Source organism: Prosopis cineraria, unplaced genomic scaffold (genome assembly GCF_029017545.1).
Source record: "Prosopis cineraria cultivar Desert tree isolate PC_DT_omini unplaced genomic scaffold, ASM2901754v1 PC5, whole genome shotgun sequence".
Lineage (NCBI taxonomy): Eukaryota > Viridiplantae > Streptophyta > Magnoliopsida > Fabales > Fabaceae > Prosopis > Prosopis cineraria.
Window position 1 is genome coordinate 8,161,064 of NW_026555336.1, and position 12,113 is coordinate 8,173,176.

General features: G+C 33.8%; 1 pseudogene; it reads left to right on the forward strand.

Annotated features, from left to right (window-relative positions):
- Window positions 1-12,113, forward strand: part of LOC129310727 (non-specific lipid transfer protein GPI-anchored 7-like) — a 33,862-nt pseudogene that overhangs the window by 1,443 nt on the left and 20,306 nt on the right.

The window sequence follows — 12,113 nt, forward strand, 5'->3', positions numbered from 1 at the left end:
ATATCTTACATATTGCACAAGAATATTGATATTTGGATAGTTTGAGAGAAAAATAATTGAGGGTCAAAGAGAACTGAAATCTCATATTTATGACCAAAATAAACAGCCAAACTGACTCTTATATTTAAAATTAGGATATATTATGGTTACTATGAAATTATGATGCATACATAATATAAGTTATAGGTATACTTTTAAAATTATAAGTTTTTTAAAACCAAATATTTTTTTAAATTCAAGGACTTATTATATTTTTTCTTTGTTAGATCAAGATCCTGGATAAATTTTAAGTTAGACTTTAATTTTGTGTTTATTACTCTTTTTCTGGACATAGCTTACTTATTACTCCAGAGAACAGTTATTCCTAAGCAATGTTTTTAAAAATTAGATACATCTTTACAGACCAAAAATATTAAAAAAATGATTTTCCATTAAAATTAATTTAGTGAAATAACTTTCAAGATAACATTCAAATAATGGAGGCTCAATTGTGCGTTAGGATTCACTTCACAATTTTCCAACTCAATTTTCATTCTTTTTATTTGGGCCGAAAGCCCAACTCCTCTTCTAATTAGATTATTTTGGCCCAAAAAATTATCAAGGCTGTGAATATATGCAAGCGACATCTGCTTTCTTCTTGTTTTTTTTGGACATAATTATTTGACTAATTGACTCAAATTTAAGGGAAAATGGCAATGAGGAGCTTTGTAAATACATTAATATCAATTAAAAACGTTGAAATATAATGCAAGAAAAAAATCATGATCTTTATTTGTAATTAAAATATTTTTAATTATTTAATAATCAATAAAAGGTCATTCATGACTTTAATGATTAAGACTTAAGGTCTCAAAAGACTAAATTGCCATTTATTCAAATATTACATTTGGATTTACAAGTCAAACTTTTGAGTTTAAGTAAACTTTTGTTAAGGATGTAAATTTGGATCGTAAACTCATAAGAGTTTACCTTTGTTAATAATATTCATTAAAATTATATTATTAAATAATTAAAATATAAAATATAACTATATATATTTGATTTATATATATGTATTACAAATATACTAATCTATCTAAATTAATAGATTATCATACTCAACATAGAAATTTTAAAATAGGGTAACTTAGTTTTGGTATTTCTTGTTTTCTTTTATTAATATTAGCTCTTTCTTTTTGAATTTTATTTTTCTTTTAACTAGGTTTCACCATTTCTATAAGCCAAGTAACTCGCTCAATTTGGTAAAAATTAACAATCTGAGTCACTTATTAGTTTAGTTAAGTTGCATCTAGTTTGAGTTTATGAATAAGATGACATATTTTAATAAGTTAGATACATAAAAAAATAATAAATCTAAGAGTTTTCATCTTTGCTAGGGCATCGATTTGTAAGTTTGAGAGTTGCTTTAGCTAGTTACTTATCGAGTAAATTTCATACTCCTTGTACTACATTTCTACCCTAATTTCTTTAAGTTTGTTTGGTAGAGAAATTGAATCAGAAATTTTCAAGGAGTTATAATCTAAGGAATACATTTGAAAAGGGTCTCGAGTGCAAAACTAAGGATTTATGATTAGCCTAAAATTTAATAGTTGAACTTTAAGGTTGAAGCTTAAATTAACCTAAATTATTAGGTTAAAATGGAAAAGTGATAAACAGTGTGAAAAAGGAATGTCTTAGGCCATTTAGGTGGCTTAAAGACAATGACTATAAAGAGTGAGTTGTGTGAACTCAAAAGGAGTAATTGGACTATTTCATGTAATGAGGGATTTGGCTTAGCCCAATTAATGCCCTGTGTAAATGTTAGAATTTGAGTAAGGGATGCTTGTTGTGTAGATTAAGCATTCAAAAATTGCTCGTGGGAGTTGAACTGATTTGAGAAGTTAAATGTGAATGGTAACCCATAGTAGTAAGGGTAAAAGGTAACTAGAGTAACCTTTCATTTATTAGTGGTTTGTGGAATTATTTACAAGTATTTTATATAATGTGTAACTGTGTTTTACGAACTGATAGAGTAGCAGTATTGTAAAAGACCTATGCATGTGTGTGTGAGTGATGCTTGAAATGTATGTGAAGAGGCATGTGCATTTGTATCTGTGAGTACACCCTACGTGACCCTACCCTGTGTAATGTTAGGAAGTCTTGAAGGTTTTAAGCATAGAGCTTGCTTCGCAAGAAGGATCTAGGAGAATTACCCATGAGTGTACGTAGACTAAGATATAGTATGTGGTATCACTCTCTATAAGGTTAAGAAATCCTAACATCCAAGCATTGAGTATACTCCGCTAGTAGGGACTCAGGAGACCACCCATATTGGTGATATCTTATCTGAGATATTAGTTTTGTTGGCCTTATTTTGTGCAAAATTAGAAGTCCTAGTTCGCGTTGAGCTTGATTTGCAAGAGGGACTAGGAGTGCATGAGCATAGTAATGAATGAGAATGATGTTGTGTATATGCATATCTATACTGTTTTATTGAAATGATGTTACTTTATCTCTTGTTTATGATTTTACTTACTAACCAGTATTTGGGATTTATCTAATTTATTGAGATGTATATTTCACTCTGTTACCCTTTGTATAAGGTGAAGAGAGTCAAAGGGCTGAGAAAGGAAGCGAGAAAAGAGTAGCTCTCATTTGGTATTGTAACATCCTAATTTTCTTAATCCTGTAATTAGCTACTAACGGAGGGTAAAGTAGTAATTAGAGTGGGATTAGAGATTTGGATGATTACTTGGTGAATTGACTTGTTGGTGTGTTGTATGAGCAGATATAGGTGAGGAGTGCATTTGAGTCGAAGCCAGGGCGTGTGGTGAGAATAAAATTTCACTGTGCCATGCATCACGGTGCATGGACTAGGAAATCACTTCTTAAGTCGTGAAATCTGGTGATTTTCAGAAGTGAAAATTTGAAAACACATGAGAGAAGGAGAGAGGCTTGAGAAGCTAGAGCAAGCTATTTTAGGCCATTGAAGGTGCTTTTAATTGATAACTTATCAGGTAAGCTACGTATAACTCTTACCTTCCTTCTATACAAAATTTCTCTAAAAATGAGTTTAGAAAAATTGAACCAGTGCAATTTGAGGGTTTTATTTTTTCTCAATAGTAATAAAAAGGTTTCGGGAGCTAAATTATAGCTTTGTGACTAGTTTAAAGCTGAACGGTAGAGCTTTAAACTCGTAGGCTCAATTTGGCCTTATAGAGAGAGAAAGAGAGAGTTTCAAGGCAAAATCATGTTTGAGTGAAATAAGATCGATTGAGCTGATGTAAAGTAGTAATCGTGTAGTAATAAACAGAATGGATAAATGAAAAAGAGTTTTAATAGTGAATATAGCCTTAAGTAGTAAATATGAGTTTTTGGTCAAAATAGACTAAATGACTAAAATGTGTTCAGATTGGCATATTAAATGTGTGAGTAGAGAAAGGAAGCTTGAGATAAGCTTTGTGGTAGTTGAAATCCATAAGTAACCTTTTTAGTGACAAAAGGGTGAGATAACTAAATAACTTCCTTTATTTGACTGTTTATTATAATTGTATGTTAGAATGTTATGTAGTGCATAAACTTGTTTTTGAATTAAGCATGATTTATAGCATTGTGTGAATGTTGCATGAAATGGATTTTAATTGAAATAAAGCATTGAAATGTGTGATTTCAAATGGAATGTATTATGTATGTGTTGTGTGTAAGAAAGTATGTAAAATGGTAAATGGGAACCTTGAATGGTTAGAAAGCATGATCATAGGGGTGAGAGTTCACCCGAGTAGAGGTGGTGATAAAGACCATATGATAAGGTTTCCTTAGTACCTGACAAGATGCAGTATTAGAAACAATTTTCCTTAGTGCCTTATAAGGTGCAGTATTGGAGAAGATCTCCTTAGTGCCTATTGAGGTATGGTGTTGGATATGTGAGACTCCTTAGTGTTTATGTGATACGGTATTGGAGGTTAACGACACCTCATTATGTGTATTGGGGGAAACCATAGTCCGTATGTGCATTAGAACATCTTTGGCCGAATGATTTTACCACTACAGTTGAGCTCAAGGCCAATGAGAGTGTATATTAGTCTAAAGTGAGCCGATGGTTTTGTGTGGGTGCTTGAATCACTTCGATCGGATGTTATATATGAAATGATGCACACTGAAACTTCATCATTTTTACTATAAAATTATTGAAAATTATGCCCTAAGGGCCATCATTGTACTATGCATATTGTTATTTAATGAATTTCTCTTTTGTTATCATATAATTGGCATGTTCAATATCATAACTGTATCCTTAGATAAACTATAGTAATTGTCTTAAATGTCCCTGGTCGGTCATTTATGAGGGATCATAGATGAAACAAGACTAGTATAACTTGATTAACTATAAAGATATAAATCAAAGTCATAAGCACTTGAAAGAGTATAAGGTGCTGGACCGACCCGTTATGAAAAAGCTACATGGTACAAGTTATAAGCTTATCTCATATGTAACTATATCACTAAGCCCTTTGACCTGAGATCATCATGGATTCCTACATGATGACCACTGAAATTTGACCTAGTTAAAAGTCACTTTGGACATGATGATCATAAAGGTTATAATTAAATTTAGTGATATTCATGCAGAGGAATATGAGTGGTCAAGATGAAATTTATCCCTCACATTAAATGAGAGATATTATTGAGCCCCTCGATGAGTAAGACTTAGAAAATGTATGACCATACTACAATAGAAAGGGCTTTTTTCATTGCTATAGTTAGTCCACTCAGAGATTGAGAAAGTATCCGTCAAGTAAAGGAGAATGACAATTTCATGTCTCATACTTGACTGAAATATTGCGTGACAAAAGGATGTGATACGGTTGCATAATAGATTACATCGAATCATCGATCTCCATATGATTGGGTAGTTGTAATGTCTTGCTAGAGGCTACTTATGACTTGTGGGCTAATAGCGTAATTAGCCTACTGTCAATTTCATATGGGCCTACAATGTCGCACATAAGAACAGCCCAACTCGAGCTATAATATCCAAGTTTATTAAATTTGGAATATGTCTAGATTCAATTAATGTAATATAGGGTGAATGAATTATATATTTATATATTTGAATATTTATTTGATAAATATTTATATGAAATATAAAATTTAAAATTAATTATATTTTTCAATATATATATATATATATATATTCATGTGTGTGTTGTATCGATATATTATGGATATATAAAATTAAATATATAATATACTATATATTTTTCAAAATATATATGTCTATATATATATATTCATATATATATATATAGATATATTATAATATAATATGTAATATCTTATATTATATTATATTATATTATGTTATGTTAGTTTTAACTTTAATTTTCTATGATAGATTAAATTTAACTAACTAACATGATATGAGGAAATATCATGTCAGTTTTATAATTTAAATTTATAAGATAAATTTAATTAGATATGCTACTAGATTTCCCTTTTCTGAGCTAAATTTCCTTATATTTTTGTGGGCTTTTAAGTGGAAGACGAAAATCCTTATTTATATACTATATATAGATAGGGACACGTTTTTTATGAAGGATGAGAGAGTTAGAAAAGTTTTGATGGCAAAACACCTTTGAGAGCCATGAAATACCTTATAAAAAGAAAACTAACGTTCAAAGAAGAATGGATGCTGGGAGTGCTAGCACGCTGTTCGAGTTAGAGAGCTGTTCGTGTAGATACCATAGAAGAGCATATCTATGTTGTCAGCTCCCAAGATCTAAACTCTTGAAGAGAACGGGTGCCAAGTTTGAAGAATTAAAAGGTAACTCTTCTATCCACCTTGACTTAAACGAGTTCATTTGATCCATATCAGGATAGGGACTTTGAAAGTTTAATCTTTTATTGTACCTCCTTATCCAACAAAATGATAGTAGAAAATCCAACAGGCGTGCCTTGGTGCATGGCTACACATGCGCGCTCATGACATAAAATAGGTTGAGCATGTGGCTTTGTGCTACATGCCATGGTGCACATACTGCACGTCACGGTGCACGGACCAAATCCTAAAATTATTTTGTGATGAAAGTACATGTAATTGAATTGGGAGTGCCCATGGGAGGTGTCCACTATGCATTAGAGGAACGTGTAATTTGCTTTTGCTATGTATTTCTCTAATTGTATTATGATTTGAATGGTTTTATAAAACAAGTCTTCGACCCAAGCTTTTCAAATAAATATTTTAATTTGTGAATGATGTGAGTAATGTGGTAATTATAGTCTTCTGCTATATCTGGATGATATAGAAGGAGGTTACAAATTTTGGTATCAGTTTCTCAAGTTTCAAGACCTGATTGTGATGATACATTCATTTAGAAATATGGCAACTTATCCTTGTTCATTACACAACTCTTTCCCTAATCTCCTTTGTGTTTCTTATTTTCATCCTTAGGAGGGGAAAAAATAGTACAATATGAGAGGTACTCGTGCAAGAACTGCAGTATCTAGATGGATTGTTGAGGAGGAGTGAGGGCCAGAAGTTCAATCGATTTAGCCGTAAAGAGATAGACTCGATAAGCTACTTGAAGAGCTCAGGGATATAGTTGTAGACATAAGGTAAACGTTTGGGGATCATGACACGATCCTAAGAGGTAGAGAGCAAGAAGAGAGAGTTAAAGCTCAGAATATTCCAGTATATGAGGAAGCACATAGAAACCTAGACCATCTCAGGGTTCAGGTAGCAGACCAGAGATTCCTGGCACTGATCAATCTATTGATCGTGCTCGAAAGATGTTTGTTCGATTCAACCCACCGATTTTGATGGAAGCATGAGAGAAGGTGAAACAAAATTATGGATAGAGTGAATGGAAACCATCTTTGAGGTAGTAATTTGTACCTCGGAACATAAGGTTATCTTAGCCACGGTGTAGTTGGTTAGTGCTGCTAAGAGGTGGTGGGAATCAATGAGGCCAACAAGTAGTGTTCGGTTGAGTTGGGATGAGTTCAAGAAAGTGTTCTTCAATCAACATTTCCCAGTCTCATTCAGAATCAAGAAGGAAGAGGAATTTCATGCTTTTAGGTAGGGAGACCTAGATGAAGAAGAGTTCATAAGGAGGTTCAATGAGCTATCAGCTTTCTCCATATACCTCTAGCACAGTAGTGATATAAAGTGGAAAGTTGAGAGATTACTTAGAAAGATGAGACCAAATATCACCAATAGATAGTACTACTTGATGTGACTACATATGAGGAAATGTGTCACAAGTTAAGAGCAGCAGCTAAGCGTAGTAAAGAGGCAAATGTCAAGAGGAAGCAAGACAATATAGGGAGGTGTTCATCTCCTTTATGTCTAATTGGTGGAATTTTTAAGAGGCATGGGTTTAGTATGGGTAGTTCCAGTTCTTCTGAAAGAAGAGGTTTTAGTAGAGGGTCTCTCAGTCTCGACCTATGCATAGAGGGTCAATGCAGAGAGGTGGAGGTGTGAGAATTAGGCCTCCATAGTCCTTAAGGGCAAGCATCGAATGTTCTAGCTCTGACTTTAAGTATTGGAAGGACACCCCAGTACAACATATGCGGTAGATCTCATTTAGGAAGGTGTTGGGCTTGCTACAAGTATGATATGTCGGGACATATAGCGAGGCAGTGCCTAGAGGGCATAATTGAGGGGACTAAGCAGAGATCTATTATTCCTAGTCGAGTGCTTACAGTTACACAAGAAGAGGCCAGAGCGTCTTCAAACTTGATCAGAGATATAATTTTTGTTTGTGATCATAAAGTAGAGGCACTATTTGATTCAGGTGCCACACATTCTTTTGTGTTTGAGTAGTGTGTGAATAGATTGAATTGTCTTTGTAAAAATTGCCTATGCTTATTAAAATGACGACGCCTTCTGGATTGTCTAGTATTACAAGTAGAGCTTGTCAATGTAGAGATTTGATTTGAGGATAGCGTTTGCAAGATTGATTTGATTTGTATTTGTAACCTCCCTGAGGTTAAACCACAATTGACTCCAAATTATGGTAATCTAGGGTTTTAACCCTCATAGGATTATCAAATTGTAAAGTTTATAAAAGGAATTTCTAAAATTATTTCAAAGAAATCCAAATCTCGATAATTTAAATCTCAAACATGATTTAATAAATCTGAATCAAAGTTTTGAAAGTAAAGTAGAAGCTTGGAAATTAATTAGGACCTAAAAATAAGTTTTAAACTCAAAACAGATTTCGTGCAGAAAGTATCACGTGTACCGTGGCGCGCTACGGTGCATTGCACGAAATTTGATAGCATCAGTGCTGTCATTTGATAGCATGAGGAGCAAACTTCCAATGAGTTTCAAATCTCTGTTTGATGTTCGATTGAGATGGTTTTGGTGTCTACACGGAGCTTTCTCCTAGCTCTAGCTAATGGCACTGGTTACACACTCAAACTCATTTTCTATAAAAGGTTGGACACTAAAACCCATTACAACTATTTTTTTACAAAATTTCCTAAATGGGATCTCCCAACTCAACCATAGGTGCTAATAGCTTATACCAACCATCTGACCACACTCAATTAACTCTTGCGGACTCGTGCAACTCACCACACACAATAAAAAATGCTTATATTATGAAATCACCACTCAACCCTAATTTTCACAAAACATAAAAAGGGAGAAAATGTTGCATAAAATCAACAATTTCATTCCAAATTTCTCAAAAGACATATATTTCTACTTGCATAAGTATTTTATTCCTATCTATGGGTTTATAACTAAAACTCACAACTCATGCACAAAATACACTAATTATACACAAAATCATGCAAGTAGTGCATAAAGCATGTTAGGCAATCCTAGTTGGCAATTACATTAACCAATACATATGAAAATAACAAAAGAGAGGCATAAAAGGATTACTCCACAATCCTAAGCCTCTGTATGCTTTCCCTGACTCGAATCTGATGAGCTAGGTCTTGAAAATATTGAGAATTAAAGGGTGAGTACAACTACTCAGTAATCAAGTTTCACTTAACCCATACAGTTGCCTATCAATTGTAAATAAATGCAATTAGGCAAATAAGCATGGATAACATATAACACTCGGCCACAGTTTACAAAACTAACAACCATGTGACCGAGCTTGCCACAAATCACTTTAATCATGTTATTTAGCAAAACATAACACAGGGTCGTAAAATAACAACCATGCGCCCTCAACATATGTTGAACCACAAAACCAATAACTATGTGGCCGAACTTATATGCATGATCAGATGCCAACCTTATATCCTCCTGTTACCTACCTCCGATATGAAATCAATAGCTATCACATGGCTATGTCCTTCACAGTCTAACCCAGCCTTCCACTTGTGAGGGCTATCGGGCTAGGGAGAACTTACTTATGTAATCTGATTTCCCCTAATACTAACAACCATAAGGTGTCGTACCCTTAATTTAGCTTCATCAAGAACTGGTGGAGAATAGTTAGGTTTGAGTCCCTTATAGAACAAGTAGGATAGTCCCAAATCAACCACGGGATAAGGGTTACCTCTCGATTCTAATGGTTGGTGCCAAGGCTAGTTCCTAATTCCAACATCACTACTAATACCACGTAGATTTCAATCAATCTACTCCTCTTCTTAGGTGAAATCCTGCCAATAATCATGCTATGCACATTTATCACATAATATGCAATTCAACAATAAATTATGGCAACCAATCTCACATACTAATTTTAAATCACTCCACACATTCAACATATTATAATATATATATATATATCACAAATCTCCACTCTTGTATAACATACCACTAGTAAACTTTTACATCACATATAAGTGGCATAGTCAACCTTTTCTTTTCAAAAATCATTTCACAAGCCAAACATGCTAGCATGCATCATACATTTAAATTACTAATCATATTTCACACAAACAATTAATATTTAACCATAAAAGTTAAGTTTCTCTAGTTACACTCAAACCTTTGAGAGGTCAGAGGTTTACCACTCTCTATACCAACTTCCTAAAGCTTTAATAAGCTCGAATGGTGCCAAAAACAAACCTCACTGTATCCATAGCACAAGAATTTTATCATTGTCTAACACTTAATGCTTTATCAACATATGACTCCATATACTCTATTTTTATTAACTCATAATCACTACCATTCATACCCAATGGGCTCATTAAATTTTATTAATGCACATTATCACTAATAATACCTCAAACCATCATTAATGCACATAAACCTCTCCCAACTACCATATTTATGTTAATTTTTGGATAATAAATGCTTCTATAGACCACCACTTCTAAAATTATCAATGTAGTGTTTCAATACATTAAAAAACTCCCATTATACTTATTTTAACTAATGGAATCAAACTCATACTCCTATGGACCAAAAATTCATCTCCCAACTCAAACCCTACCATAAATCATCATAAAATGAGGGAGAGAAAGGAAGAAGAAGGCACTATAAACTTACCTTGGGTATTTTGGGAGCTTTAAAATGCCAATAATGGAAGCTAATGCTGTGCCTTAGTAAGAGCCTAAGTCAAGCTCTTCATTTTCCTCTCCTCCTCTTCTTTTGTTTTTACATGCAGAACGAATCAGATATATTTAATTTTTGGCTATGTGCCATGGCATACGCTGCCCTCCGCTACAGCACATGGCATAAAAGAGCTCGTTATTCAAACTTATCTTATGCACTGTGGTAGACCAACCATGCACCGTGGCATGTGGCATAGAGAACAATTCTTCACTTTTTCTTCCTCTTTCCTTACTTGGGTAGCCCGCCATTGATTCGGACCCACTTCTAGGGCTGAAAATGTAACAATTATGCCAAGTTAAGCCTCGCTGACCATACACCTTATTAATTCACTAATTACCCTCATCAGGTTAATAAACCAGGGTTAAATTTTTTTGGATGTTACAGTATTCCTATGAGAGGAATAGATATGATTATTGGCATAGATTGGCTAGTAGCGAATAATGCTATACTTGATTGTGCCAAAAAAGTGGTTTCACTATCGTTGTATTATGAAAAGTGAATTCTTTAGAGTAGCCTAAGTTATTATCGGTAGTGAGTGTTGAAAAGTTAATTTGGTAAGGTTGTGATGCCTATATGGCGTTCTTTACGACTAGTATTGAATACGATGGTAGAATTGAGAAGATTGGGGTAGTGAGTTCCTAGATTGATGAAATGACTCAATTACCTCCTGAAAGGGAAGTTGAGTTCTTAATTGATTTAGTTCATGAAACCGAATTAATATCAAAGGCCCCTTATAGAATGTTGCCATCAAATTGGCTGAATTGAAGAAGTAGATTGAAGATTTGCTAGAAAAAAGATTCATCAGACTAAGTATATTGCCATGGGGTTACTGTTATTGTTTGTAAGGAAAAAAGATAGTAGTCTCTGTCTTTGTATAAGCTATCAGCAGTTGAACAAGGGACTGTGAAGGACAAGTATCCTTTTCCAAGGATAGATGATCTTTTGGATCAGTTGGCTGGTGCCTCAATCTTTTCTAAGATTGACTTGAGGTTAGGGTATCATCAATTGAGAGTCAATATAGTGGATGTACCCAAGATAGAATTCAAGACACAGTATGGCCATTATGAGTTCTTGGTTATGCCATTTGGTTTGACCAATGTGCCAATAGTGTTCATAAATTATATGAACTAAATCTTTAGGCTGTACTTGGATCAGTTTGTAATGATCTTCATAGATAACATCCTAATCTATTTTGAGAATAAGGAGCAGTATGCAAGTTATTTAAGAACCGTGATCCAAATTTTGAAAGATAAGAAGTTGTATGCCAAACTCAGTAGGTGTGAGTTTTGGTTGAGAGAAGTTAGATTTTTGAGATATGTGGTGTTACGGATGGAATTTCTATGGATCTGCATATGGTTGATACAGCATTAAAGTGGGAATGCCCTAGTTCAGTCAAAAAGATACGTAGTTTTTTTTAGGATTAGCTAATTATTATTGATGATTTATCCAGGGCTTTTCCCAAATAGCTTTCTCTTTGACCAAGCTAACTTGAAAAGATCAGCCATATATATAGGATGATTGGTGTGAAGTGGCATTTTAGTGTTTGAAAGAGAAGTTAACCACAGCATCGGTGTTGATTATTTCTAGTTCAAGGTTACCT